At 43.1% G+C, this 17,507-nt stretch overlaps 1 protein-coding gene across 3 annotated transcripts in view; it reads left to right on the top strand.

Moving 5' to 3' along the window:
• LOC124721843 (solute carrier family 41 member 2-like) overlaps positions 1 to 17,507 on the top strand; it is a 1,040,492-nt gene that overhangs the window by 929,615 nt on the left and 93,370 nt on the right. For 2 of the 3 annotated variants that reach the window (XM_047246973.1, XM_047246972.1), the window contains one exon: positions 10,331 to 10,457. The gene's annotated coding sequence lies outside the window, so the exon portion shown is untranslated. The remainder of the gene's footprint in view (positions 1 to 10,330; positions 10,458 to 17,507) is intronic. The other variant, XM_047246974.1, reaches the window with a different exon arrangement.

The raw sequence follows: 17,507 nt of genomic DNA, 5'->3' as shown, positions 1-17,507 counted from the left end.
TACAATGGTGCATTTAAGAGGCAAGCAAAAAAGAAACGGGCCTAGTACGTCATCATTGACTATACCTGCCCACACATTGACAGATAAACTGTGTTGATGACTCTTCACAGTTCAGATTCTCGTCGCCCCGAAAATGACTATTGCGATTATTTAGCATTCCATCTTCGGTGAAACAGGCTTTATCCGTGTAAGGTACATACGTAGGAAAGTGGGGATCGACAGTAAGGGGCTGCAAGAACCAGTGGCTGAACACGATACGTGGTCCGAAGTCAGGAGGAGTCAAAGCGTGCGCTCTTTATCGATGATATAATTGTAACTGCATTTCCCATAATACTCGCCACACACCACTCGCGTACAAATAATCGAGTTCTAATTGCAGGCGCCTCATCCCGTCAAGGAAGCACTACACCTTCTTAGTCGGAAGTGCGTATAGTTCGTAGTCATCCTCGGTCGTTGTATTGTGGTACCAATTGCCTAGTTTCCCGTAATCTTTGGAACAGTCTTGCAAACATTGTGTGAGGCGAATGTTTTCTACGTATGTTTTCTACGTAGATATCTGGTCCTGTACAACCTTCCTGTTTCTCTGCCGCTTCCATTTGCTTGCCCGTACACGAAAATCATGTTTGCAATTTACGTAACCAGGTACAACTTCACTGGTTAGGGTTGGCCGACGTTAGTACTTCAACTTGTAACCACAGACTGCAGTGTACTACAGTACAGACATTGCACACCAGGGTTGCTCATGTCAGTACGCAATACGCTATATGCATTGGTTTGAGTTGTTATCCCAACCCCTACATTTAAACCGAGCGAGGTGGTTAGCACACTGGACTCGCATTCGGGAGGACGACGGTTCAATCCCACGTCCGGTCATCCTGATTTAGGTTGTCGGTGATTTCCCTAAATCGCTCCAGGCTAGTGTTGGGATGGTTCCTTTGAAACGGCACGGCCGACATCCTTCCCCATCCTTCCCTAATCCTATGAGACCGATGACCTCGATGTCTGGTCTCCTCCCCCAGACAACCAACCAGCCAACTCTACATGTAAGTACTCGTCGGTATTGCCTAACCTACAAACTTAGCAACAAGAGCATCAGTACATGTATTCCACAGTCACAGGTTCAGAACGATTTTCGCTTTTAACTTTCCACTCGGTCGTTTCCGGATCATGGAAGCACCCTGCATGTTGAGAACATCAAAAAAGACGTATTACGCTATCTTGTGGCCACCCGATGTTTCTATCGTTTCTGTAGAAAATGCGTCATCCAATATAACGTACCAGATTATTTTAGTGAAAGCATATTGTCGAAAGCCTCTGGGAAACCTAGGAAGACGAAATCTACTCCTTCACCTGTATTTATTGTTTGCTAGCTGTTGTGTATGGATGAAGCAATCTTTTTTGTACTTATGGTTTTTTCCTGAATCTTGTGATTCATGACAGAAGTTTGTTCCACTCCAGGAACGTGATAACTTTTAGCTTAGAATATACTACAGAACCCTGCAACAACCGGCACTCATCGACACTGGTCTGCACTTCTCTGTATCCAATGTTTTACCATTTTCGTAGAATAGACAGACCTGCGCTCTCTTCCAGGCACACAAGACTACTGGCTATGCAATTGTGTCTCGATAGGTATGAAATAGGAAGAAAAACTACTCCCGCAACATATCCGATGTAAAACCCAACCGGAATTGTTATTTTTAAGTAGTCTTAATTTTATTTCAACTAATAGCAATCTCTCTCATTTCTGAGGCGTAGTGAACAGCCCACTTGTCCTAATCGGATAGCCCATACATTTGAAATTTCTTTTAGAAGTTCTGAGTGATAGAAAGTCGTTTTAGAAACAGGTTTGCTACTACGCGCATAGTTCAAGAACTTTTCTAATGAGTGTGCTTCGAAATTACTTCCCCTCGTGCAACATTTATGGAAATCATGTAAAGTGATATTCCTCTCTGTGGAGAAAGCGAATGGCCTACGTCGTAAAAGTGTATTTCAGGTGTCTAGTGACATCATGACTGCAACATTTGAGCATGACGACGTACCTGAGTGGCAGGGCTGGCGTTCAGCACTTGACGGCGACGGTGAAGTGTATCGGCGAGACTGATAACTGAAGAATAATGAGTCTTGCGTCGCCTCATTAAGGAGCACACCAAGTGCTTCTTCACGAAGTACGATTCTAAAGTTCATTTCGCACTGAATTCAGATTATTACTCTCCTCACCCGACATGTAATTATGCGCCATTTTGAATTACCTGGGATGATAAACAAAACGTAACTTAAGTTTTTACTTTAAACAAATTGCAAAATTTTGTTTCGTTACGTTTGGTGTGAAAGATGAAGCAGAATTGCATTAAATAATTTTATATTAGTGAAGAAATCTATAAAATCTGGAGACGTCAATTATTTAACCTGAGTAAACATCATTGCAATTTTTTCGACTTTAAACGGCTGAAGAGAAGCTTCTGAGAAATTAAAATAGTTACGAACAGCTAAATCGATGTCGGAGTTATACTACTAGAATTTTTCCAACAGATATTGCATTTCACTATCTTCAGGACCTACTCCCATTCCAACAACACACCTCACCTGGAAACACTCGAGAAAACATAGGAAACCTTCAAAACTATGGTCCTTCTTGGAAATTTGCCAAGAAAATTTAAACCTTGCAGTGAAGTTTGTAAAACGTTGTCGCAAAGCATTTCCTCGTTGTCTTGAAATATGAGGTCAGCTACCGGCGATAATGTTCAAAAATGCGACACAGTAATATGGTCCCATAAAGATAAAAAGGCGGAATCGAGTAAAACATTGCTTTCAGTGTCAATGTGCTTTCCTTTTTTTACCATCACGCTGCCTTCTAGTGATCTCCACTGGCAATTTTTCATGCTTTCATGGACACTCGTTCGAGAGAACGACGGTGCAAATCCCAGCCCGACCATACAGATTAAGGTTTTCGATGATCATGCTTAAGACAAAAACCGCGATTATTTCTTTGGAAAGGCACAGCCGATTTCCTCTAATGATCTGTCTCTAATTACTTCCTCGTTTATGGGACGATAAAACCTATAGTTACTTCATTTTTATCCATGATGGCTTAAAAATAGCGCGAAGTTTTTTTTCAGAAATGGCACTGAATACTTATTTAATGAATGATTTATTTCAGAGTGAGTAGTTTCGGGTCTAGGCCAATCGTCAGACAGCAATGAGGATTTGTCGTACAGCCTTCATGTATTTGCCCCATAATATAATAGACGTAACCAAAAAATCTTCGCTGCCGTCTGACGATGGACCCCACATGTGGCTGCCTGGGATAATGACCGGTTGGCAATAACCCTTCGGTGAGATCCGAATGAGAAAATGTGGCATCGTTAGTGATCCGTCCGTCGGATGTTATTCAAGAGACGTCGCCACCGGCTTCCTCCTCTCATTGTCATCAAAAACACAAGCATCACGCTAAAATCTACACATTCAGCACAGTTGCCTAGTCGGGATATATACCCGTTCTCCGGCGATCTCCCAGCCAACAATGCCATACCACTTTATCTTCCGCGAGTTTTACGCTGTTCTGCTTCATTTTGCTCGTTATCTCGGCCGTAACTTTACCTGAAACACTACCTCGTGTCCACTAATTGATAATTCTACTGACGTAGTTTCCTTTTCCTTTGCATATGGCTCACTATCCAACGCAAGTATTTCAAAGGAACGAAATGTCGGCGGCCTTGTGTGACTGTATAGTGCTGGTAATGGAACCTCGACAGGGAAGAGGAAAGTCTAAACTGCTGTTGACACACAGTCAACTGCTCTAGAATAACATTGAAAGGGTTATAGAGCTTGACGCCACCATCTAACGGACAAGTCATAATGAACAGTCTCCACACCTTCACTACATGAGATGCTGCGAAGATGTTCGGAAAGAAACACAGGTCATCGGCGTAGTTACTGGTTGTCGAAATTGTGCATCTCCACCTTGCCTATCATCGGCTCCCCCTGTAGTACAAATGGTGCCAATGAAAATATCATCCCCTGACTAGATTGTAACCGGCTAAAAACTGCGGAGTGTACAGAATTGACTGGTTTAAATTCCCTCGCTCCACCTGGACCAACTTCAAGAGGATACGCTGTGATAGGCGAAGAAATCTCTCTGCCCTTTATTGCGAAACCTGTCTTGCTGGTTTGATGGAAGAGCTAAATTTAGTACCTTCACAGGCACTGACTTGACTGGAAGAACTGGTCATTCGCCTGTGAGGGAACAATAGAGAGCTCCAAGCCCTCCATCTACGCTGTATTTTATTTACACGTTGTAAATATATTTTTGTGTGCAATATTTGTTACAAACAATTCTTATTGTACTATAATACAGTAAAAAATTATTTTATAATGACACTGCACGAAATTTACACAGCTGAAGCTGCTATGGAGATAGCGACGTAACTGAAATTACAATTTGTTCTGCAGTCTCTTTCGTGTAAAAACACGAGACCCCGATCAAACACTGCACTCGCACCACTGACTTCGGGAGGACTGTGCAGTCTCCAGTGTGTAACGGTGAAAATACCCACAAATTTAATACCCTCCTCGGACAAAAATCGTGCTGTTTCCTCATCTTACTTTGATAGAGGACGTGGCAGTTTGAACACAACAGCTGTTTCAACTCACTACAAATTAATCTCTGTGATACAATTTAGCCCATTATGTGAATCTATATTTGTGCTCCGTAAGCCACCGTAAAGAATTAAAGTTTTAACTGCACATTGCTGTACCATATTACCATGTTACGTTTATAGGGACAAAGACTAGATGTCAGCACAGCAATCTCCTGGATTTATATAGAAAACTCTGTACCTTTTACCAGTTCCACTAAAACATTCACTTCATCTTTCCATGTTACATCCACTTTACGTATTGAAACAGTTACAGCTATTCTAGTTAATTATGGTTGGTGTTACTCTCGACAGGAAGGACTGTGCCCTGCATATGCGCATTACATTAAATTTGCTATGTAAGTCATAAAACCGTACACTGATTATACGCAAATTTCTTGAATGCCACAACACTTCTCACGACATATCAGGTCTCTACAAAGGATATCTACATACATACATACAGTGCAGTGATTTCGTTTTCGAACAGTACTTCCATAATCAGAGATCGTTTGTTTCAGTCGAAAAAGTCGGTCGCTCTATGCTTCTAGGGTAAATCAGCCTGATTCTGAGCAATAACACTGGCAATTTTTCTGAAAATAGAGGCAGAACAAATACGTAGAATTCCCAAGTAATCGAACTGCTTAATGTGCCGCGTAATATAGTGGTATCAGAAGAGGCAGGAATGATAATCTTGGCTGATACACTGCTTTAATCTATATATGAGATCGTTGGGTAGCAAGCGTGAGAAACCGAATGTGCCCTCTTGAACGTGTTTCTATAGGCGCTGGTCCGACTCTGATATAGAAGATAGCTCATATTAGAAAAAGAAAAAGGGATGGAATATGTGACCACTGCATGGGCTGCTAAGCGTCTTGAATAAAGTATATGACACGAATTCTACCTAAAGAGAAATGCACTTAATCTGAGTTGGACTGGAAATGCTCTCACTCTCAGTTTGTGGCAGTTTGTACTGCCGAAGTGTACACTACAACGCTTACCTTCGTTGTCTTGTTCGCCGAAGCGAAATAAAATAAGATGCGTGGTGTCGAACCTTTACTGCGTAGGAACGCTAATAGAGTTCAAAGCAACTATCGTATGGATAACAGTGTATCGTTTATCTGAAATCATAATTTGTACTCTTCCCAAATTTTCACAGTTAAACAAGCAGCAGTAACAGTTTTGTTTGTCCTACCATTACTGCAATGTGCGTGCGGTCGTACACAACTAACAAGGAATGCAGTTATTCACTTGAGATGAGTAGATAAAGATACAGAGACAATGTTTCCATTCAAAAGAGACCACTGTATGTACTGTTGCTTAATTCATATGGTTCAAATGGCTCTGAGCACTGTGGGACTTAACATCTAAGGTCACCAATCCCCTAGAACTCAGAACTACTTAAGCCTAACTAACCTAAGGACATCACACACATCCATGCCCGAGGCAGGATTCGATCCTGCGACCGTAGCGGTCGCGCGGTTCCAGACTGAAGCGCATAGAACCGCTCGGCTACAACGGCCGGCTGTTGCTTAGTAAAATAACATATATTCTACGTTACTATCAGGCTGATCGAGGTAGAGCTGCTACGATACTCAACAGTATCCTGCACTGAGACTGGGAATTCCCGCGGACTACACAGACGGGCAACCGGTTTGCACTATCGACATGGACACACTGTGTGAATAAATTCGCACATTTGTGGCAACTTGCTGATAAAAATGCTTCTGTAAACAAATATTCTTTACCAAAATTATCATGATGGATAATTCTTGAACAAAACTGTGCCCTCTGTAACACGTCAACAACATGTACTCCTCTATTTATGAAGTACACCGCGCAACACGATTAAAGGGTCAATTTTTTCGAAACATCTTAATTGCCTTACATTACGCAGAAGTTTGAAATTTGGTCCAAATGTGCTGACAACCTTCCTCTGTTACAGTGCAAAAGCGTGGAGCTCTGCGATGTCACCCTCAGGCCCGGCGACACTTCGAGCAGCGAGGTGTCGAAACATGCGAAAAAGGCCAGAGCTCAGAAGTTCGTATGAAGTGTAAGGTGAATTGATGATGTCACATTGGCACCAGATTTCACCACAATTGTCCCCAACGCCACCGCGGACATGTCAGACGACGGGAAGATCGCCGCACATCCTTTCACCGACATTTCACCCCTTATTTTGACTTCTCTGCGATGGAGAGACAGAATCGAGACGCCCATTAATGAAATCACGCGACTTTCTTATGGGTGATAGAAGGAAACACTTAATATACGCCGCCGCTCAGAACTGACACGAAAATGCTACAAAAACAGCTTGGGGCTTTGATTACCATACATTTCGCTGTAGAAAACGAAAGTTCACAGTGCGATGAACAGCAGGACGAGAGTCTTGACAACCTTTGACACTGCTGACCCCCCTCCCCCCCCTCCCCCCGGACGCTTCAATCCTTCTCTAAGAACATCGTGGGGCAGCAATGTTTGCTCTGGTGTACAACGTACAACCACTAGACACTGTTCAGAAACATTCGACGAAATTTGAATGGAGGTGGACTGTCATTAGTGTCTAGTTTTTTATTATATCTGATTCATTGCTGGGAGAATTACGTTTGTCAGTCTACATATAGCACATACAGCGAGAAAAATTTGTATCCTCTGTTGCTAACCACCACATTCACAGGATCCAGCGGTGATTTAGAAGTACATCTACATGATTACTCTGCTATTCACAATAAAGTGCCTGGAAGATAGTTCAGTGAACCATCTTCAAGCTGTTTCTCTACCGTTCCACGCTCTAACGGCACGCGGGAAAAACGAGCACTTAAATTTTTCTGTGTGAGCCCTGATTTCTCTTATTTTATGGTGATGATCATTTCTCCCTATGTAGGTGGGTGCCAACAGAATGTTTTCGCAATCGCAGGAGAAAGCTGGTGATTGAAATTTCATGAGAAGATCCCGTTGCAACGAAAAACACAAATTTGTTTAAATGATTGTCACTCCAATTCACGTATCATGTCTGTGGCACTATCTCCCCTATTTAGCGATAATACAAAACAAGCTGCCCTTCTTTGTAGTTTTTCGACGTCATCCGTCAGTCCCAGCTGATGCGGATCCCACACCGCACAGCAATACTCCAGAATAGGGCGGACAAGCGTGGTGTAAGCAGTCTCTTTAGTAGACCTGTTGCGCCTTCTAAGTGTTCTGCCAGTGAATCGTAGTCTTTGGTTTGCTCTACCCACGACCCATCATCAAATCGTAAACGTATTATAAAAGTAAACTAAACTCTGGTGGAGATGTAGGCTCAGAGGACCATATGATGCCGACCGGCCGCCGTATCATCCTTAGCGTGTGGTGTCACACAGCTCTCCCGACCGTTGTTGGATTTCCAGGTCTTAGAGCGACACTTCTCATTCAGCAACTCGTCAGTTGCCGTCACGTGGCTGAGTGAGCCCGTTCCAGTCCTCTCACCGAGCAAAAATCATTCGCAGTGTCGGGAATTGAACCCGATTCCTCCACATGGCAGTCACACGTGCTGACCACTCAGCTACGGATTACGGAGGCTGTAATTCTTTTTGCATTCACTTATGGAACCAGCAATTCGAAGGAGTGTTCGTCTATATTAATCCGTACTATGGCCCTTAACTACTTTCACTGAGCGAGGTGGAGCAGTGGTTAGCACACTGGACTCACGTTCGGGAGGACGACAGTTCAGATCCCCGTCCGGCCATGCAGATTTAGGTTTTCCGTGATTTCCTACGTAGCTTGAGGCGAATCCCGGGCTGGTTCATTTGAAAGGCCACAGCCGATTTCCTTCCCCACCTTTCCCTAATACCCCACCCTTCCCTAATAGGAACCTGTAATATATCTGTAATGATCTCGTTGCCGACACGACGTTTGTTTGTGTGTGTGTGTGTGTGTGTGTGTGTGTGTGTGTGTGTGTGTGTGTGTGTGTTTAACTGCTTTCGATATGTGATGTTCAGCTTCCCATTGGAATTTTGCTCTAGAAAGTAGAGTATGAAAAGCGAATTCGCATGATTAACATGTGAAAATTATAATGTATTACGCGCTTTCAGGTTATGAACGTCATCGTCAGCTGGTTAATGTCATTTATTCTACAACCTGTGCATTAGAAACTAGTGTGGTTATGACAGGATCAATTAAAATTACGAAGTGTGACTGCGTGAAAATCTCACTGTGAGCGCATTGGATTTATGGTCGAAAGTACGTGTGTATCAGTCATTAACAGAAAGACGTGCCGAGACACACATTAACTCACTTCAGAACTTAACTGTCACAACAGTTCCACGCGAATATTATGTTGCCATTAAGCCAAACCGTTTGGATAAAGTTGAGTGGTGGCATAATTTAAAACAAAAAGTCCTACAAATTGAAAATGACCAAGACAGATACAGATCTACACACACCAGGACTATTCGGAAAGTAAGGAACGAATGGTCGCGAAATGGAAACCACAGTGAAAATCCGATGAGGCTTTTCACAGATGTGTTTAGCAGTGTCTCTTATATGAGAGTAGATAGCGTCAATTCGCTCTTCTCAGTTCCTTGAGCACAAATGGCTCTGAGCACTATGGGACTTCACATATAAGGTCATCAGTCCCCTAGAACTTAGAACTACTTAAACCTAACTAACCTAAGGACATCACACACATCCATGCCCGAGGCAGGGTTCGAACCTGCGACCGTAGCAGTCGCGCGGTTCCGGACTGAAGCGCCTAGAACCACTCGGCCACCGCGGCCGGCCCTTGAGCAAAATGAGAGCGTAAAGATGCCTAGAAAATAATGTCTCCCGCCAAGTGTGGATGCCTACCGAGAGGTTTCGCCTGATTTCATGAAACCCCATATAACGCAACTGCCATATAGTTCCTTCTTTATGACATTTCTCGGCCGCACATTTCAGGGGCAATAAGAACGCTCCTGCAGCGTTTTCGCTGGGAAATGTTTGAGCACCTATCATACAGCACGGGATTGGCTCCCTCTGATTTTCGTCTCTGCTCAAATGATCCGTTGGGTACGAAGACAACATTTTGGCACGGAGTGGCCGTGCGGTTCTGGGCGCTACAGTCGGGAACCGAGCGACCGCTACGGTCGCAGGTTCGAATCCTGCCTCGGGCATGGATGTGTGTGATGTCCTTAGGTTGGTTAGGTTTAATTAGTTCTAAGTTCTAGGCGACTGATCACCTCAGAAGTTAAGTCGCATAGTGCTCAGAGCCATTTCAACCATTTTTTAAAATTGTCGGAAAGCACAGGAGGCTGCTTTCTATGATGAGGGTACTGGAAAGCTGGTACAATGCTGCTACAGATGCGGTGACTATGTAGAGAAGTAGCTGGAAGATGTAGTAGCTAACTGCTACAAATAAAAAGTTTTTATATTCACTGTGGTTTCGCAACCGATCATTCCTTACTTTCCGAATATCCCTCGTAAAAGTAGCCGTTACAGTTAGAATTGTATGCACAAAGGTTCTAGCTGATCATTTTGTGGAATGACTCAATATGTGTGTGTGTGTGTGTGTGTGTGTGTGTGTGTGTGTGTGTGTGTGTGTGTCTGTGAACAGAGTGATTTCGACAACGATTATTGCTGCTCCAAGAGAGTAACATGTTTCACTTAGTGTATTTGCAGCTTAGAATGTGAAGATTCCTGCCGCCTTAGAATAACAGAGAGGGTAATTTCTGTTTTAGCACTGGCGCTGGAAAACCTAAGGCGATCCGACGTCTAGCTTTGGACGCCAAGAGACGTCGAGGGACTTCGTTCACTCCAACTCTCCCCCTGCGTCTTCCAGATCTACTCGGCCTGCAGCCCAAGTGAGTACGTATCTTCCATAATTACCAACTGTATTGCCGGAGACAGTCCCTGTCCACGGGCTAGGAAGTTTCATGCACATAGAATTTTACTCCTGTATCAACTATAATGTAATATGGTGTTAATGAGAATATTCACTTTGATTTATACCTGGCAAATGGAGCAGTAGGAGTACTTTTTCTGATATCTGTACTGATTCATCGCTGATATGAACGATACATTTGAGGGAGAGCAGACTCTTCTCTGTGGTTCCCTATAAACCAGCCGCAAACTGGATAAGCACATGTGAAATCACAACATTCTCCACGACGTAAAGACTGAATTCTCGCGATCATTTTGCTCCCAGTTTTATTTTTACGTGTGAGACTAGAATGCTATTAGTTTATTATACTGCTTTCATGGCATATTGCCTGTTGCCTCTGTATCAACATGCTCTATCTCAGACAACGAGGGAACGATGTGGCCTCACATTTACGGTCTGTAAATGTAGAAGCTTCCGTAAACTGCTTCCATGTCGTACTAACTTTAAATGCCGAGACGCTCACAAGTCAGAATGTTTCAGAGCTGAAATGTGACTAATACTTAAAATGAGTCTTCGGGAAGTTCGATGGAAGAATTAGATTAGTTGATAGGATTCTGTGGAAATGGAGAGAACATCTAAAGGAAATTGTTTACAAGCAGCTACTGCGGTCTCTTCCACAGAGCTGCTCCATCATTTCAAGCACTGTGAATGACAGATTCAGGATGAATTCAGAAAGGCACCTGTAGCATCAGAATAGGTCACCTATCCCGTACTAAGGTATAACAGGGATGCTCAGCGAACTTAAAATGGGAATTTTTAGAAGAAAGATGACGTTGTTCTCGCATAGCCCTGTTGGGTATATTTTGAGTACCAGCTTTCGAAGAACACTTGAAAAAAATTCTGTCGCTTCCATCGAGCATTTCGCGTAGAGACCTTGAACATAAGCAAAGCAAGATAATGGGGCATATGTACCGTTTTCATCCGTCTCTTCATACCCGAATGGAACAGGCTAAAAGTTAGTTTAATTCGTTCATTAAGTTACAAAATGGTTCAAATGGCTCTGAGCACTATGGGACTTAACATCCATGGTCATCGGTCACCTAGAACTTAGAACTACTTAAACCTAACTAACTTAAGGACATCACACACATCAATGCCCGAGGCAGGATTCGAACCTGCGACCATAGCAATCGCGCGGCTCCGGACTGAGCGCCTAGAACCGCTAGACCACCGCGGCCGGCCATTTAGTTACACACACATTTCTTTGATCACTAGCACAGTACATGGTAACGAAGAAAAATGAAGAAATTTATACCACGTTAACTTCTTAAAATACGGTTGCGTGCTGACTACAGGAGATTTCAAAGGATTTCATACAACAAAAAATAGTAATTGGTTTAATAACAATACTATGTAATCCTTTCCCAGTGAGTAAACTACAGGTTAGTGAATAGTAATAGAAATATTAACCCAAAAGGAACTTTTTTACCCTCGTTTCAAATTTTGTATTTCTATTCATCAGGCATTTTATGTCATTGGATAAGTGATCAATGACCATAATAGCAGCATTACTCATACCTTTCTGAGGTAAAGTCAGTTTTAAAGAGGAGTAATAGTTATTTCTTCTTTTGATGGTATAATTATGGGCGTTATCATTGCTTTTGGAATCTAACGAATTAATTGCAACAATGAATTGTGATGCCCCTTTAAACAGTTTTGTATAAGTTGATTGCAGATAAACACCAGATAATGTTCTTATGACTATCATCTGGCAATTAAAATTACTGTTCTTATGTCTGAGTTACCTGAGAGTACAATTCCATATGATGATATTTATTAAAAATCAACATAATGTGTTAACTTACTGTTTTGTTTCACTGCAAAACATACAGTGACACGAATTGCAGACGTGGCTGTTCAGGGTTGTTTACAAATGTCAAAATGATTTTTTTTTCTTTTTTTTCAATTTGAATTCTCATGAGTATGCACACCCAAAAATGTAAATGTTCTTCCTCACTAACTCTTGCAGTGCTTTAAATTTGTCATTAATATTCTCAATATTGGTGTGCCTATTTCAAAATGTTGTAACTGAGGTGATCTCTAGGACGACGACTTAACTGAAATCATGGTCAGTCGAGAATTTTTACATATTATACTATCACGTCATATATTCTGAAAACGCAATGTTCTGTATATATTTGACTGACATTTAGTCCACATACGAGAGTTTGATAGTAACAAAAGTATATTTAAAATGTTTGCTGGTCTGTAGCTCGATCTCAATATATTTGTCGTTCCAGAGAGCGATTATACGTCACAGGCATTCAACACGTCCTTGAAAGGTAGCCGCAATACTGCCTCCACAGGCCTGCGTCAGTAGTGCGCTGCATGTTTCGGGCAGCCGGTCGCCAGGTGACGGAATATCCGAACACGACCATTGACCTTGAGTAAAAGTATTGTATTGTTTTGTATGGAACTGGGGACCTAGAAACGACAGAGAGGCTTTGTCCTCGCCGTAGCCCTCAGTGATTCACAACCACACAACAGGCTACAACAGTCCACTCACCCCACCGCCGCCCCACACCGAACCCAGTGTTGTGTGCGGTTTCGCGCCCCCCCCCCCCCCCCCCCCGGCCGCCCCTTGCGCCCCCACCCCCACCCCCCGGCCCCACGCCGGATACCCCCCCCCCCCCCCCGCCCCCAACAGCCTGGTTTAGAAACTGCCACATCGAATGTTCAAATGTGTGTGAATTCCTAAGGAACCAAACTGCTGAGATCATCGGTCCCTAGACTCACACACTATTTAAACGAACTTAAACGAACTTATACTAAGAACAACACACACACACACACACACACACACACAGCCGGCCGAAGTGGCCGTGCGGTTAAAGGCGCTGCAGTCTGGAACCGCAAGACCGCTACGGTCACAGGTTCGAATCCTGCCTCGGGCATGGATGTTTGTGATGTCCTTAGGTTAGTTAGGTTTAACTAGTTCTAAGTTCTAGGGGACTAATGACCTCAGAAGTTGAGTCCCATAGTGCTCAGAGCCATTTGAACACACACACACACACACACACACACACACACACACACACCCATGGGAGGACTCGAATTTGAACACACACACACACACACACACACACCCATGCCCGGGGGAGGACTCGAACCTCCGGCGGGAGAGGCCGCGCAATCCGTGACATGGCGCCTCTATCCGCGTGGCCACTCCTGCCACATCGGAATCAGTCTTGACTAACAGCCAGTTTCCTCCCTTATTATCGGTTTCTTCATTTCAACATAGTTGTGCCTTAAGAAGGATCTGTAGAGAATCGAATTGGTCGTAACCGAGTTAAAGGGGCAAGCCTAGCGTTTTCCAGGAGCCATATAAAGTAAAGACGACCAGAGACTTAATCACATCTTCACAAAGACGTGGATAAACTATATTGTACTGTTCATCTATGTGTATCGATCACATTAATTCCTGTATCTCATGGCGTTATTAGGAACGACACCTTATTCAATAGCGTAGCTTATAGTAAAATATTTGAAGACCAAGAAGTTCCCTGTAGGACGTAGGTAATCGGCACAGCGGTTAATAAAAATGGCTCTGAGCACTATGGGACTTAACATCTATGGTCATCAGTCCCCTAGAACTTAGAACTACTTAAACCTAACTAACCTAAGGACAACACACAACACCCAGCCATCACGAGGCAGAGAAAATCCCTAACCCCGCCGGGAATCGAACCCGGGAACCCGGGCGCGGGAAGCGAGAACGCTACCGCACGACCACGAGATGCGGGCACAGCGGTTAACATTCGGGCGAAAGAACTTATCTCCATGACCTCCGAAAAAAGCGACGCCATTAAAAGCGGTAAGCGTTATCATTAACAGGTCATAGAGCGTGATAGCCATATCTCCTGGGATCATATAAGAGCGACTCTTGTGATTTCGTTGAAGGGGACAATTGCAGGTGGTCAACAGGCAGGCACGTGTTGAAGGAATCTCTTAGCACCTACGTCTTTCACAATCAGGTATTTTCCCCTTCTACACTTCGAAATGAATTCCTCTGCATGGATACATGATCTACTGCAGATAATGCAAAATAACAGCTCCGCTTTTGTTTCATAAGAAAGCCAGTATCGTCTCTTATACATAACTTCTCCAGCATTTGAAGTATTATGAATGAAAAACTCAGGATGAATTCAGACAGGCACTACAAGCATCGTAAAAGGTCACTTATCCCATAATAAAGTATAACAGGAATGCTCAGTGAACTTCAAATGGGAAATTTTGGAAGAAAAATGACGTTGTTCTCGCACAGCCCTGTTGGGTATATTAGGAGTACACACCGAAAAAATTCTGTCGCTTCCATTAAGCATTTCGCGTAAGGACCTCGAAAATAAGCAATTTTCAATTCGATACAGTTGTGCAGTGTCGCCTTCTAAAAAATATGAACTTACGAAATATAATTGCAGCGCACTATCTGATCAGAATTATCCGAACACTTAGTAGTGGACATTAATATGGGGTGTGTCCACCTATCGCATTTATGGCCGCTTGAACTCTGCTGTGGACACATTCAGTGAGATGTCTGTGCGGGAATGGCAAACTATTCTTCCTAAAGAGCCGAAACGAGAAAAGGTAGTGGGATGCTGGCGCCTAGAGCGGAGTCGATGTTCTGACTCGTCCAAAAGGTATTCAGTTCGGTTTAGGTCGGGACTCCGAGCAGGGTAGTCCATTTCAGGAAAGTTATTTTCCGCAGACCACTGCCTCGTGAATGCCGGTGTAGGACTGGGTGAATTGTCATGCTGATACAATGAATAATCGTCTCCGAACTGTTGCTCTACCGAGCGCAGTGCGCAATGCTGTAAAATGTGTTCTTATCCTTCCACATTTACGGGTTTTAAACGCAATAAGGGGATCACACCCCAACCAAAAATTCACCCCCTCCCTCCATACGGTGACACCACCTCATCCATACTACTACGCACGATGGCACGTAACTTTCTCCAGGCACTGGCCAAACCCAAATCCTTCCATCAGATTGCCACATGGTAAAGCGTGGATAGTCATTCCATATCACTCGTTTCCATTCATCCACTGTCCAGTGGTGTCTCTCTCTGCACCAACTCAAGCACCTTTTAGCACTGACTACAGAAATTTGTAGCTAATGAGGAGCTGATCGACCGCTGTGTCACATTCGTTTTAACTCACTACACACAGTCAATGTGTTAGGAGGACTACTAGTGGCACTTTGGAACTCATGAGTGATTACTTCTACTTATTTCGTGCTTTTTTTTTTTTTTTTAACCTCTGCAATGTTCGACTTTCCCTGTCTGTCAGTACGCGAGGTTTGCTTGGCTTGATTTAGCTGCTGTGGTTCCTTCGCGTTTGTACTTCACAATCACATCACCCATCACCAAGAGTCGACTTTGGCAGCTTTAGGACTGCTGAAATGCCCTTGATGAATCTGTTACCTATGTGACATCCAATGACCAGTCCGTGTTGGAAGTCACTGAGCTCTGCTATTATTGCTTCTCTACTGGACATCCTGTCTCCTTTTATACTGGCGAGACTCCCTTCCATAAGATCTAGTGGTCAATTCTGCGTTATCTAGGGGCGTCTGGACACTTCTGATCAGCCAGTTATATAACTGAACTTAAGACTTCCTAGATAACATCTTTCCTCATTTTATGGGAAGGTGGGGAGGGTGAAGACGGTGAGAGAGATGGCCTGAACTGAAGGTAGCGTCTGATGTAGTGTCAAAGACATGTCATACAGTTATCTGAGAACTCACATCGTTAAAAACTTGTTACAAAATGCAGGAATACTCAGAGATTATCAGTCTCTGTTGCAAAGCCTGGCAGCTAAGTCTTAAAGTAAATAGTTTGACTACACGATCGGCGATCACTCACTGTCGTAGGGTATGTAGGAGAATATGTCCGGAGCAATTTAAGGTGAAACAAGCAAATGTAGCGGTGATGAAAGCGAATTATTGGCAGAATCCTAAGGAAAGCTAAGTTGGTGAGTGGAGTAACACGTTTCTCGTCACGATACCAAGTACACAGGCAGTCAACCTTCACTATAACTTGCAGCACTCCGATGCTCGAAAGGCAAATATGTCGCCAGATGTCACGGCAGAAACAGTTTCAATTTATACAGCTAGGAAAGATTGTAGCTTCAAGTTCCAGTCATCACATTAACCATTTCCATCAGTTCCTGAAGTACTTCTTCAGCATTGTCCTTTACACGGAATGAGTAATCCCACGCAACGAAATTAATGATTCACTCATCGCCTTTTCCTTCCAAACTTCACATATTTTATGGGAAGATTCCTTTGCCGTAGTGTACAAAAACATATGAATCACTAAAATTAAGTTTTTACAATGTCGAAGCCAATCACAAAAATATCATTTAATGCTATGTATATTTTCTTACCAATTAAAACATGTCGCTATGCTTTCGTCAGGAGACCATTAGGTTTATATGTCACATTACTGTACTAAGCTTAACCTAAGTACTGCGACGTTAGTGATGTAGGGTCTTCTGAGATGTAGCTGATGTTTCACTTCTCTTACTCACGGAGAGTTTGTTTTCTAATGAATGAACGATAAGGAATCATTGTCTGTTGCAAAAATAAGCATGTGAAAGTTGTACGAGGTAACTGTGATTTTCGTACTGTGTTTCGTCGCTGCTCTCTCATCCGCCGTTGTTGTTACATACTGGTGTCCAGACCTTAAAATTCTTTCTGGTGAAGCATATTTTCATAAACAAGCTTAAAAGTTTTTGATTATAGTACTCCACATATTGACTTCACACTTCACAGATTCACTTCACATTGTAATTCGTCAGGTTGGTACCGGCAGTGTAAAGGCTTAATTTTCAGTGAACAGTCACAGTCACCCCATCCCTAAATTTGGCAGCAGAAATGACAAATCACTGTCCGGGAGCCACATTTGGCTTCCGTCACGTGTTCAGCTTTTTAAACATCTTTCATCATTCGTACTTTACAAGATTAATTTATTTTATAG

This window comes from Schistocerca piceifrons, chromosome X (genome assembly GCF_021461385.2).
Source record: "Schistocerca piceifrons isolate TAMUIC-IGC-003096 chromosome X, iqSchPice1.1, whole genome shotgun sequence".
Lineage (NCBI taxonomy): Eukaryota > Metazoa > Arthropoda > Insecta > Orthoptera > Acrididae > Schistocerca > Schistocerca piceifrons.
The sequence above is the reverse complement of the archived record's forward strand: the minus strand, read 5'-3'. Positions and strand labels throughout refer to the sequence as shown.